Raw genomic sequence first — 13,638 nt, 5'->3', positions numbered from 1 at the left:
TTCTTCACAGAGCCATAGAACCATACAATGGGTTGAGTTGGAAGGGGCTTTTAAAGATCATCTATTTCCACCCTCCTACTGTGGGTAGGGACATCTTCAGCTAGATCAGGGTGCTCAAACTCCACCCAACCTGACCTTGAACTGAACACTTCCAAGGGTGAGGCATCCATGACTTCTCTGAGTGACCTGTTCCAGTGTGTCTCCACTATCACAGCAAAGAATTTCTTTCCTACAGCTAGTCTAAATCTCCCCTTTTTCAGTTTAAAACTTTCACCTTTTGTCCTATCACTACAAGACCTGACAAAATATCTCTGCCCACCTTTCTTACAAGCCCTCTTTCAGTATTGAAAGGCCACAGTGAGGTCCTTAGTGTTGTTGTTGGGTTTGGGGTTTTTTTTTTTGGTTTAGTTGACTGGTGAAAATGGGATAAGAGAAAGCAGACTGCAGGAAGTCAGGACTTGTTAGGTCAGGGGGGATCTTTAAGGGATGTTTTAGAGTACATAAAATAAGTATGCAAAGAAGAAGATGGCCTGGGGTCTGTCCTGCTGTGCTCCTGATAATATGTGCACCACTTGATCTGACTGCTGAGGTACTGTTCATAGACTGCAGAGGGAAGGATTGCAGGTCCCTGCATGCTGAGGTTTGCACCTGTAGTAGCTGGTTTGAATACAATTCAAAGAGTCTGTACAGCATGTTTTATTTATGTGGATCAATACAATTACATATGTAATTGAACTGTGTGGTGACTGTGATGTCTGATGAGCTTTCTGATATCATCCAGCTTTGAATAAGACTGAGAAGCCCAGCGACTGAGTACCTCCTGTTTGAAAGAGCATTTAGAGTACTCTTACTTTTATTGAGCTTCATATATAGTAATTTTGATCTTAATGTGATCCTGGTGACTCCAAGGACTTGTGGGCATCCACATTGGTTGTTAGCAACTAAGCACATTTTCAGTTCCTATATCCAGAAAAGGAATTAAATCATACATAAATCTGTCACCCTATGCAGGCCTCTTTGCATCTTGCAAAATTTTCTTCTCTTTCAGCATCCCCAAGAACCAGCTCCTTTCCTGGAACTCTCTTTTACCAGTTTTGTACCTGATACTTTGGCCCCATGAAGGACCTAGCCCCTCCATGCTTGTGGTCAAGGACAGCTTTTGCTAGAGGAAAGTGTCATGACCAGCTGTGTAGAGGCATAGTAGCTCTCCAAGAACACTCCTGGGTTTTGAAAGAGCCAACAAAAATGAAGAAGCTAGGAGCAGGCCTGCAGGAGAATGTTTTTGCTGCAAATGATTTAAGCTTTATGGGAAAGGAAAATGGTAAAGGAAGGAGAGATGAGCATTGAATAACAGCCAAAAGAATTAGAGGATGCATGAAAGACCAAGGAGATGTGTGGGTAGCAACCAACAGCAGGGGAAAAAGGAAGGAGAAAGAAAAATGCTGAGTGGTGATAACATGGTCCTTGGGAAAAGCTAGAAAACAGGGGAAAAGAGACTTAGTAAGAACATCAATAAAGCTCCTTTGCATGATTTTTAGACTGAAGGTCAGTACCTGGTTGAGACAGAGTCTATGACCTCTCATTAATTTTACAAAGGCTTTTGTGATGACTCTTTCTGATATCATTTGTAGCTAATGCAGTTTTGCCATACTGGCAAAACCTCCATCCACCCAACTAACCTAAACCCAGGCAGGCAGTCTGCAATTGCAGATGGTTTACCCATAAAAGCAGAGACCCTGTGGGAGAAGAGTGGTGCTTCTCCTCTGCCACCTACAGCCAGAACTCTGTGCCAAGGCTTTTGGTGGACAAACCACCCAGAGGAGGGAAACATGAATGATCTTATAGTGAGATACCACCATGAACAGCACGACCCTCCTGCAACCCAGCCATGAGCAGCTCACATTTACTACAAGCTACAGGCAACAGCCACCTTCTAGGTAACAATATCAAGCCCAATGCACAAAGCAAAAGGAGTCAGGACTTCTTTTTCCCCCTGCCTTTGTTTTTTAAGAACATCTCCATTTATTCTTTTTCATTGGTATTTTTGTGTGTGTAGGTGCAGGTGCTAATAACACTCTTCTGATTATTTCCCAGCAATAGCTGACAGATGGCATTGAGAAAGAGCCTGAAGAAGAAGAATAATTTAAAAAGTAGTTATTGGAAAAATGCTTTGAATGTAATTTGCAAATCCCTTCTAACCAGTACCTAGAACAATTCTGTGTTCTCAGGTCCAAGGTTGGTTAGAATCACTGAATTATTTTGTTTGGAAGAGACCTTAGGTCATGGAGTCCACGCCTTAACTCAACACCACCAGGTTACCACCAAACCAGGTCCTCAGCACCACATTTCCATGGCTTTGAAACCCCTCCAGAGATGGGGACTCCACTACTGCTCTGATCAACCTGTTCCAGAATTTGACAGCCCTTTTGGGGAAGCCATTTTTCATAATGTCCAACCTAAACCTCCCCCAGTGCCACTTGAGGCTGTTTCCTTTTGCCCTGTTCCTTGTTTCTTGGGAGAAGAGCCCAACCCCCACCTGGCTCCAGCCTCCTTGCAGGGAGTTGCAGAGAGCCAGAAGGTCTCCCCTCAGCCTCCTTTTTTCCAGGCTCAACAACCCTAGGTCCCTCAGCCACTCCTCACAAGACCTGTGCTCTAGACCCCTCAGCAGCTTCATTACCCTTCTTCACCAGCTGTATTGCCATAACAACTCTGTAACCACCACCTTAGGGAGGATCACCACTTTCAGGTCCATTTTTGAAAGAAAAGAAACATAAATGTTCTCTGTAAAGCACTTTCCTGGTAGTGTGTCAAGCATGCCTGTGGGATCAGGCCCCTCAGGGGATATGGCAGAGAGGAACACTGAGTATGCCCCACCCTTAGGTGGGTGAGAAGATGAAAATTGCTCAGACCAAGGCGGTTCTGTACATGCACAGAAGCACAGCTCAGCATGTAAAGAGCTTTAGAGACAGAGCCAGCTGTAGACAACACCTGAAGAAAAGATACTTCAGGTGGCAAGCTGGAAATAGTCACCTGTGTCATCAGACTGCCCTGTGGATCTCATCTCTATTTCTGGTTGATTCTCATAATGGACATACATTATATGCCCATTATGTGTGCCAGGATGGTCTCAAAGGTCTCTTCCAACCAAAATGATTCTGTGATTCTGTGCTGGAGTCAGGTGTTCAGAGGTTGGGTTTGGTATCCTTTCTGAGGAAACTGCTGTCAGAGGGCCATACCCTGTGCACACACTGCTGTCTGATAAGCACTAGGATGGGGCTCTGGTAGAAGGAAGAAGCAGTTAAATATCAAGACAGTGCCTCTCCTGTCCCCACTTCTGCAACTAGAAGAAGACACCAATGTACCTGGAATACTAAAGGATGAACAGTCATGTGCAGAACAAACTGGGAGTGAGAGCCAGAGAGATTACTGGAGATCCTGCAGAAGCTGGGGCAATATGAAGTGGCAACTTATAAAATGCTGATGTAAGAGCTAGTTGGAAGCATCTATTATGGTACATGATGCCTTCTGTTACACAGTGCTGATAAAGTCAGCTACAAGGTAGGGTCTGCAGGTACAAGTTGGAGTTTGAATGAAGCCAACCTGCTCATTCCCTGCTTCTTAACAACACTTTTGGTGTTGCACATGCCAACTCTGCCTTGCAGCATCTTTAAGAGCCAGTAATGGACTCTTCAAAGGACTGTTGAATTCAAGTGATCACCTGGACACAGGGGATAAAGCAGGGAAGAGTCCAGCATGGTGGTCCTGTGCTGGCATGATCCACCATCCAACACAGGCAGTCCTTTGGGAATGGATAATGTGTACAGGGCTGGTGCCAACTGCTCTTGCATGAGAGCTGTGTAATCCCCATGCTTAATGGATGTAATTCCAATGAGAACTAAAGTCAGCTAGGCTCTCTTTGCCATCTGTGGGTGTAGGTAGCTGTTGTTGCCTCAACACTTCAACGTGAACTTAGCAAATTATCTAAACAGTGACCAGAAAGTGAAGGCATTTGGTCAGGCCTTGCAGACTGAACTCTGCTTTCATCACTGGGGTTTTACATGTTGAAGAAATTGACAAATATGGCTAAAATAAAGGAGGGGGAAAAAAAACCCCAAACCAGTGTTGTTCTTTGGGAGAAGAGACCAATCCCCACCTGGCTCCAGCCTCCTTTCAGGGAGTTGTAGAGAGCCAGGAGGTCTTCCCTCAGCCTCCTTTTCTCCAGGCTGAACACCCCCAGCTCCCTCAGCTGCTCCTCACCAGCCCTGTTCTCCAGACCCTTCCCCAGGTTCATTGCATTTTTCTGGACCTGCTCCAGCACTTCAATGTCCTTCTTGGAGTGAGGGTCCCAGAACTGAACCCAGTACTCAAGGTGTGGCCTCACCATTGCTGAGTGCAGGGCACAATCCCTGCCCTGGTCCTGCTGGCCACACTCTTGCTGATCCCAGCCAGGATGCCTGCTCACTGCAGAGCAGTTGAAGCAAATGACCTTTAAAGGTCCCATCCAACCAAACCATGGTGGTGGTGATTCTATGATATGAAAGAATCACCACCACTTTCTTTCTGTGTGGTTCTTCCCTTCAGCACAGCCAGAGAACTCACACTTGTAGCTATAACAGCACAGCAGTTTACCAGCAAAGAGAGAGCTGTGCCATCAAAACCAATGACTTCAAACTAAGATTTCCCTGAGTTATTCCTGTCACACCACGGTGAGCAGAGTCGACAGGTTTTGGAATGCTCTGTCTTGCTGGGATTTCTGATGGCCTCTTTCAACACACCAGTCTGAAGCTCCAGTTTGCTGAATCAGAAGTGCTTTCGTTCAGCAGCCCTGCAGCTCGGTGAACCAAGCAAAGCAGGTGTGCTACCCATAAAAACCACTCCTTACAATAGCTTTAAATGTCATCTGTGGGACATGGGCTGAGAGTTTGGTGTTGCAGCACACCAAATTTGCTCAGTGTAAGGGATGATGATGTAACTGTCTTAACTCTATGAATAAAGCTGCAAGCTGTGGGGGTGTGAAAATGGAAGAGATTCTTAGGATGCTTATAAATCCTTTTTTAATGAATTCACTCCTTCTTCTCACTTACCTTACCAACTTTAAAAAAAAAAAAATACCTTTAGTAAGAAGCTGTGACATGCTGACAGCCACTGAGAGAAAACTCAGCCTTAAATCATGGAATTATAAAATCATTTTAGTTGGAAAAGACCCTTAAGATTGAGTCCAGCCATGAAACCACCATGCAACCAGCCAGCCAACTCCTTTCATTTCAGTATCTAGTGTAGATGTGATGCATCTTAGAATTATCTATTTTTCACTGCACAATTCTTGTGCAAAAGGGGGAAAAAAATAAATAAAATGGTGTGAGGATACAGTTTTATACCAGCACAGCGTGGAGAGCACTGAACAGTATGGAGAACATCCTCTGACCAGTCCATCCATCACATCCACATCTCCCCTTTAGAGAGGAGGTGGTTACAGGGGATCCTATCAAAGGCCCTACAGAAGTCCATATAGATGACATCCATAGCTCTTCCCTTGTCACTGATGTAGTCACTCCAACATGATTTATTCACTCCTCACGTACCAGCCTTATACATTACACATAATTTACTATTTTTTGGTTTACAACTTACAGTTAGAAGCTACTATAGACACAAGCAAGACAAAAGATGTTATTAAATGATAGCCTGCATTGTGGTGAAAAGAATAAATTTCTGTGTGCAGCATCTCTTAGAGCTTAACACAAGGTTGCTTTGATGGTTTTGTAACAGCAGGGATTGTGCTCACTCTTTGCCTGCTGGCAGGTTTAAACTTGAAGGATTCGTGTTCATTCTGATTAATTAATTGTGTCCTGCAATTAGCTCAGATTTCTAAACCCAAATTGAATATTAAAAGCTTCCAACTGAAATGAGATTTATTCCCCTGCTTCTTAATCCTTAGAAGTACATGGGAAGCCTTCATGTAGCCACTTAGTGGTCTCTCTACATTGCATGAAGGATGGAAGAGGAGTGATGAGGATGTGGACTGAAAGTCTGTGAGTACAAGGCTGACCTTCACAGGTCCTGCATGAAGTTTTTTATTGCAATATCCAGAGGTTGTAAACCTAAGCCATGCATGTGAATTTTATTCACAGTGCAAGAAGATTGTACACAAATTAGTAGTCCATGCTGATTATTCATTGTCTAAAGCACATGCTAAAATGTTGGGATCAGCATGGTTGTTGGGCAAGGGGTCTTCCATGTCATCTCTCTGGTTATAGCTTGAAATCTGTAGTGTTTCCTGCCCAGGTTGTTCTTCTTTGCTGGATGCCAACTTAAGGTGTGAGAAAGCTCCAGGTTTCTGTGTTGGACAGACTTTGTTGTGGAGTTGGAGTCGTGGTGCAGCAGTTGGAGTTTGAAGGTAGGCCAATGCTAGCAGCAGCAGTATGTGCTTTTTATCCAGAAGACGGTAAGGCAGCAGGCTGGTAGCACACCCTGACTTCTGTGCTCCCTGGCATGAGATGAAATTAAGCCCTGCATAATAATGTAGTAGAAAAAGTACTGAGAGGAAACTTCCCTGAGACTCAGTTTCTACGTCCTTGGGACTCTATTTACACTTTGGCTATCCCTCTAAAATGTGTCCTCTCCAATGAACCAAGGGACCTGTTCATGAAACCTTCCAGCTTTTTCTTGCTCTTTTAATCCTTTTATCTCTGTATGATCACAGAAACATAAATTATAGCATAGTTCAGGTTGCAAGGGACCTTAAAGACCCTCTGTGGGTGTGAGATCCTCATTCTAACTACTGACATTTAAAAATATTTGGTGACTAACACCACCAGATTTTTAACTGTTCTTTTTACCTAATGTCCTCTTGTGGTTTGTTTTGTTTTGGTATGGTTAGGTTTGGTTTGTCTTGTTTTGGTTTGGTTTGGTTTGTCTTGTTTTGGTTTGGTTTGGTTTGTCTTGTTTTGTTTTGTCTTGTCTTGTTTTGTCTTGTTTTGGTTTGGTTTGGTTTGGTTTGTCTTGTTTTGGTTTGGTTTGGTTTGGTTTGTCTTGTTTTGGTTTGGTTTGGTTTGTCTTGTTTTGTCTTGTCTTGTTTTGTCTTGTTTTGTCTTGTCTTGTTTTGTCTTGGTTTGGTTTGGTTTGGTTTGTCTTGTTTTGTTTTGTCTTGTCTTGTTTTTTTTTTTACGTGTATGGACTGTTCATTTTTCACTCTTGCTGCACTTACCAGATCAAAATCTGAATATCCCTAGACAGTTGCACTGTAGTTGCAAGTAGGACTGGTGTAAATTATCTTGCCACCTTCATCTCTTGCTAATAACAACTTGTGAAGAGATTTACCTCTGGGCTACTATCTCTGGTATTTTGCCAGTCTTTCTTCCCACTGTAAGCTGATTTGATATAAACCCTGGTGGGATATCAACTATAATGCCTGGATTTAGGGAGTTGGATTGTTTCCATGTGAGCTCTCCTCCTCTATAAAGGTCTGTTGTTATCTCTTACTACAAGTACACTCAGTGTCTTATGTGTAGCTGAGGAGAAGACATCCCAGCTAATTCCTTGCAAATCCATTGAAAGTATGCCAAAGTAACAGAGAATGGCAACAAACCCAAAGAGTTGCCTCTTCCAGGGTGCTGTACAAGAGCCCTGTTCCCTGACATCTTTTACAATGCCTTCCAGGTCTTGGCCAGCACTGGTTACTCTCCTCTTGTGTTGCCCTCTTCATCCAGCTCAGGTGGTTCTTCTCCACTCATTTGTTTGTTGCAGCAGGAGAAAGAATCCCAGATTTGGTTCTATGTGCCAGAGTGGTTTCTCCTTTCTCACCAGCATTCTCCTTGAGTGAGTGTTTCCCTCAGTCATGCTCCCTATGTCTGCTTTGCCATAACCTTTCTGTGTCCACCTCAGGGATCTTGTTGCCTCCTTTTCTCGTTGTGCATGCCCAACGCTGTTCCAATCAGATTCCCTCCAATTCCAGCCCTCCTTCAAACTCTGCTAATAGAACATGCCCAGCACAAACTGAAGTGCACTTTGCCCTGGCATGGACAGATTGCCCAATGTCTCTGGCTGGGTCATAGGAACAAACCTTGCCTTTCATTTTTTTTCTTAATGGAAGTGTGACTTTGGAAGAATCTATGGAGTATAAATTCCTTTGCTGCTGCTTCTTCACAACTGCAATTCTCGTGGAGCAGAAGATTCCTGGAAAAGGAATACTCTCTTGATAAGCAGGTTTTTAAATATGACCTCAGATAATAACAGCAAGGTTAAGGCATTGCTGCCTTGCTTGTACAGAGTATTTTATTGTCTTCCATGTGTGTGTTGTCACTGTTTGGTTGCACGAACCAGGGTGTGTCTTGCATTCTTCTTGCTGTGGTGCCTGAATCTGCTGACAGCAATATAATTCCTCTTGACTCTCCAATAAAAACCTCTTCTTATGTTTCCCACTGATAGACCTACCCTGGGGACAGGGCAAGGATGCATGGATTTTAATTAATGGGAAGAAAATCATGGCGTTGTCTCTAATCATAGAATGGTTTGTGTTGGAAGGGACCTGTAAAGATGATCTAGTACAACAAGATCTGCCATGGGCAGGGAAATTTTTCCCTGGATCAGATTGCTCAAATCCCCATCCAACCTGACCTTGAGCACTTCCAGTGATGGGGCATCAAGAAGACTTACTGATTTTTATGCCCAGACTACAGACTTTGGTTTGTTAGTATGAGAGTTTTTAGAAGAAAAAAAAAAAAAAAGCAACGACTAGAAGCTTCTGTAACTCCACAATATCTGACAATCTCATAAGTCTTTTTCATGCATCAGTCTTCATAATCCTTTTGGGACCCAGGAAAATGCTATACCCATTAGAGTGAGGGAAGTCTCAACATCTGCCTTTAAATTACTTGAGTATGCAGTGAGTCATCTATCTTTATAAGAAGGCTGTGGTAGAGAAGGTAACGAAGTCCAAATTTCTTGGCTCACTGGACCCTTTGTGAAAGCAGATGGCCAGATAGATGTATCTGGTGATAAGAAGTGATATTCAGAGGTAAAAAAGATGAGAAATAAATGCAAAGTGGAAAGTTAGAAACAGGGTGGAGACCTTTGAAGATGAGTGTTTGCACAAGTGAGAGGAGTGAGCTCAGTCCCATCTTGCTTGGCTCCATCTTTGTCTTGTGTCTCAGCCTACTACGTGGCACTTCCACCATCTGCTTTCCCTTTAGGCACTCCAGTATCCTTTCATAGCATTGTAGAATCATGGAATGAGTTGGAAGTGACCTTTAAAGGTCATCTAATCCAACACCCCTGCAGCCATCGGGGACATTTCCAACTAGAGCTGGTTGCTCCAAGGCCTGTCCTACGTGCCCTGGGATGGTTCCAGGGATGGGGCACTTTTCACAACGTTTCATTGTGACATTCATGCTGACGCAAAAGTAAACGAACTTGGTGCTGAGTGGTGAGCTGGCACCTGATAAGCCCAGTGCCAAGCCCCCCAGAATTCTGCATTTATCTTAATGAGCATGGTAGGACTGCCAGCAGAAGATGGTAAAACCTCTTTCTATTTACTGCCAACTGGATCTTCCTATTCACATTGCCCTGTAGCTTGGACTCAGTCTCTACGGAGGTCACTCCAAGCTGAACATGTCCTCTGGGTCACTGCTGGATGCTTTTAGCATCATTCTCATGCGGAACTGGAAGTCAAACCTATCTGCTCCAGGTGCTGTGTAGCTCATGTGCTGTCTAAAGCCAAAGAGTAGCTGTGGCAGTGTGCTCCCTCCAGTGCATCCACATGAAGATGAGATGTGTGCCAGGATTCTGTTTTGAGTCTTCTAAGCCCAAAACAAATCACAGAATCACAGACTATATCTGGCTGGAGGAGACCTCCAAGATCATCCAGTCTAACCTCCCCAGAGAGATTGTGGAGTCTTCTTCTCTGGAAGCTTTCAAGCCCCATCCAGATTCATTCCTGTGTGACCTATGCTAGATTCTATGGTCCTGCTCTGGCAGGGGGGTTGGACTCCATGATCTCCCGAGGCCCCTTCCAAGCCCTAACATCTTGTAATCCTGTGATCCTTTGACCCAAGTCTGAAGGGTCAACACTAAACCATGTTCCCCTAGCTACAGAAAACAGAGGTCAGGGTGCTTAATCATTTCAACACAGCTGTCCATGTGATATCATTGTCTTTGTAGAGATAAGCACAAAATGCCTGCCTGGGAGAAACATGGCTCCTCTCTTAAGTTTGGGACCATCCCTAGGAGAAGGACATTAAGGTGCTGGAGCATGCATTAAGGTGATCTGCTTCCCTTGCAGACTTCTGAGCTGACTTATGTCTTGCTCATCTCACCTAGAACCACAGAGCTGGAATCTTGCTCCCTGCTCCTACAAGACTCCCTGAAAGTAAACCATATGACTAAGAACATTGTCCAGATGCTCCTAGAACTCTGAGAAGCTTGATGCTGTGACCTCTTGTTGAAGTGCTGGAAAGGGGGAGGAAATGTATTTGCAATCCACGGAGTTTGGAAGTATAGCCTCTTTCAAGCAGAAAACCAGGAAAGAATTAGGAAAAATAATCGAAGTTTGCCTCCTTGTGGTGCTGCCCTGCTGTTACGACTAGACAAGGAACCCTTTCTCCTTTTTTTGCTCTTTTTTTTTTTTTTTGGTGTTTTTTTTGTGTTTTGGGGTTTTTTGTGTGTGTGTTGGTTTTGTGTAGGGTGTTTTGGTTTGGTTTGTCTGTAGGAATTCCTCTGTTTGCTGCTGAGGCTGGAACAACCCAATGGCATTAAGTCCCTGAGATAACCCCTTCAGTCTCAAGGTAATTCCATTATGTTGTCCTTAGCCTTTTGTCCCAGGACACTGGGAGATCCTGATCTATAGAAGGTCATATCTCAAGATCCGCATTTCCCAAGTGTAATCCCAGCTGCTGTCAAACTTTATGTTTCATGCCCAGAAGACAGCACTCACCAGCACTTGGCCAGCCAACATATCACAGAGTGGTTGGTGTGCTTGGCAGCACCACCTCTGAGGTTCATAATCTGTGAGCAATCAGTATATAAGAAACCAGTAGCTGCTCAAGGCTAAGATTAAACAATCAGCACTCCACTTGGATCTTCAGAAGTATCCCACCAGCATGGTCCAAGGCTTTTCTTTGTCTAGTCAAGGATTAGGAGCAATTAGGTGAAGCAGAATGCAATACTTGCTTGATATCCACTTACATCCCTCATGATGGGCTGGCACAAAACACTTAGGAAATGTGGATTTAAAATGCAACCCATTTCTTCCTGAGGTTAAACCTCCAGGAGGATCATGGTGCACCTAAAGAAATTACCTTACTAGAACTTGGTGCCTGTAGACAGAGAAGGAAAATAAAGAAATAGATAATCATTCCATTAAGTTAATCTGTCCCACAGTAATCCATAAATCCAAAGAAATCTGGTGGCCCTGTCTCAATGACCTAGTTTCAGCCAGGAAAGGAGAGCTTTTGATCCATCACTTCAAGGATGTAGAAGTGAAAAGAAATGGACTGCAGTCCTGTGCCTGCAATTCAGTGAAGGACTCACCATGTAAACCTTGATTCACCTTGAGCAGGATCAGTTAGACCACGAGCACGAATCTGTGCTGACACCAGAGAAGAGGGACACACAACAAGAGTATCACAGAATCATGGAATCATTTCAGAGGGAAAAGATCATCAGGTCCAACCGTTATGTAATTACCAAGGCTGGACCTAAACCATGTCCCTCAGCACCACATCTCTGAGTCTTTCTAACACCTCTAAGGATCAGGATTAAACCACCTCCCTGAGCAGTCTAGTTTAGGGTTTCAGTGAAGAAATTTCTTCTAATTATCCTACCTAAACCACCCCTAGTGCAACCTGAGGCCATTTCCTCTCATCCTAAAGCTCATCCCAAGGTATTTGTTAGGACAAACTGAATTCTGTAATGCATATGTGGCAAATATTTACAAGGAAGTTCACAGAATCCCTTCTTTTCAGATGGCAGCATTCCAGGGAGTCTCAGGAGCTGGGAGATGGGACACTTCAGATGTGCATGGGAATTCACTTCCTTAAATCCACGTTTGCCTGTTCTTTATTCTTATCAAGCATTACTAGTTTCCCAGCTCCTTTTTTTTTTTTTTTTGTTTGGTTTGGTTTTTAAGCCTGGGCAGTACTTTTGCTTACCTCAGTAGATGCTTTGCCTGCTTCAGTTGTAGCATTTCTTTCTCTTTTAAGGGTACAACCATTTCCTGCCCTTGTTTGAAGATGTTTCTAATAGAATAACCCTCTTACCACTGTTTAACACCACTCATCTTGCTTTATTGTTATTAATATATTCATTATTCTCTTCTGTTATTATATTATTTGTCATGATTATGATGTCTGTTATGATTCTGTTATCTGTTATGATTCTGTTATCTGTTATGATTCTGTTATGTGTTATTATTGTGTTATCTATTCTGTACATGTTGGACCTCCACCCTTCTATGAAGGAAGTACAGAATCATTTAAATGCTTTCTTATTACAGTTTAAGAAGCTCTCAACAAACATTGACTATCCTATTGGTAATCCTACTGATTATTGATACATATTCAAGGCCCTGATGAAGGTGACTTGTCTGTGATTGATGTGGCATGGACTGATTGAATTGTAGCTTTGGTTTACGACACTGAAGTTGCAGTTCCTAAAGCTATGCAATCTCTAGAGCTAGCTGCACTTGTGGGCCTGGGGACACAAAGAGAGTTGGTGTGGATCCTATACTTGTGTCATCTATACATTTCCAAACACAACTGCAAGCCAAAGTCACTGTCAACGTGAGAGATTCTGGTGGCAAGCAATGATTTGTGTGGTTTGGTTAAGACAGGACCTAGCATTAACATACCATTTCTGCTCCTTTTGCCTTAGCAGGGAAGCAGAAGGCAGAAGATCCTAAAAGAAAAGATGAGCTGTGATGAAATGTGCTACATCAGGTGAAGCAAGGCCATTACGTAACCCAGTTGGTGCTAGGAATAGGTGGTGCAAGGACCAGCCCAGTGACAACCTATAAATCCCTTTAATCTTGATAAGGGATCCTAACTGACAGAATAAATTATATAATTACATGGCCCTGCTTTGCTCCCCCTCATTTCCCTCAAACAAAAGTGACTAGATTGTTCTCACAGAGTGAGTGGGTGCCTAGGATGTTGTAAGACAATTCTAAGTGTGCAGCAGGCCAGTTTTTACTTGAGATTGGTTGAATAACTTGACTGTGATTTTAATATTCTGCCTCCTTTGGGGAGAACAAAGCATCATCATATAGCCTCAGTACTCAGAGAGGTAACAGTGAATGCAGGCTCCTAACTGTAAGAGAGAATTGCAGAGGGGTAGCTCTGCAGGTTATGAAGGGGGTGATAAGTGCTGAGAAGGCAATTCCTTAGAGAACTCTGTTACCTCACTTCTGAAAGAGAAGATGGAGAGGTAAGCTGGTCACTGTCCATAACAAATGGAAGGGAAAAAAAAAGTGTGCAGACCTTGCACTTTGAGACATGGTTCAGTGGAGATGGTGGTGTTGGGTTGATGGTCGGACTTGCTGATCTTAAGGGTCTTTTCCAACCTTAATGATTCTGTGATACTATGATTCCATGAATGCAAAGAAAACTTGGGTAGATCTCAAGTGCTTTGGTTTTCTTTATGTCT

The sequence above is a fragment of the Indicator indicator genome, chromosome 21, assembly GCF_027791375.1.
Source record: "Indicator indicator isolate 239-I01 chromosome 21, UM_Iind_1.1, whole genome shotgun sequence".
Lineage (NCBI taxonomy): Eukaryota > Metazoa > Chordata > Aves > Piciformes > Indicatoridae > Indicator > Indicator indicator.
This window is presented reverse-complemented; position numbering follows the sequence as displayed.